Source organism: Bison bison, unplaced genomic scaffold, assembly GCF_000754665.1.
Source record: "Bison bison bison isolate TAMUID 2011002044 unplaced genomic scaffold, Bison_UMD1.0 scf7180017864529, whole genome shotgun sequence".
Lineage (NCBI taxonomy): Eukaryota > Metazoa > Chordata > Mammalia > Artiodactyla > Bovidae > Bison > Bison bison.
The window spans coordinates 1,576,243-1,576,891 of NW_011495079.1; positions in this window are offsets into that span (position 1 = coordinate 1,576,243).

Sequence of the window (649 nt, forward strand, 5' to 3'; positions counted from 1 at the left end):
CCAGCAGGGCCAAAACGAGTGGCGATGCCATCTTTTCATAAAGGTCAAAGTCCTAGAGACTCTCGCTGAGTCCAGAGCAAAACCACATGAGAGGAGTACCAGACCCCGAACCCCCACCAAGTGGGCAGCACACCCCAGGGCGGGGCCGAATCAGACCAAACCAGACGGGCACGTACAGGACACAGCTGTGACTGGATGGTGTCACCATGAGCTGGTCTCTCTGTCACCCTCCCCTCAACAGCCCAGCCTGGACAGGCCTCCCCCACAAAGGGGATCAGTGCTTGAGGGTATCTACCTGGAAGATGTCTTTCCCGGCCCTCCCCGGGACAGGCTGCAGCCTCCAGTGGGGGTCGGCGAGCACAGTCAGGTACTTCTGTTGCAGGTTGGGTAGCAGGGCTTGATTCTCCAGCTCCTCCACCTCAATGGGTCCTAGGTTTTATGGGCACAGCAAAGTGTCCCCAGCGTCCATAAGACATGTGTGCAAAGACAGGACACAGAAGGAGAGCAAGGTGATTCAAAGTCATTCCTGCTAGAGACTAAGACCGTATCACAGAGGGGACCCGGGGTGAACTGGGTCCTCTGTCTGAGCCTTTCAGATGGGCTCACCTCAGCAAAGGGAATTCGGGACAAGGCCAATCGAGGGACGGAG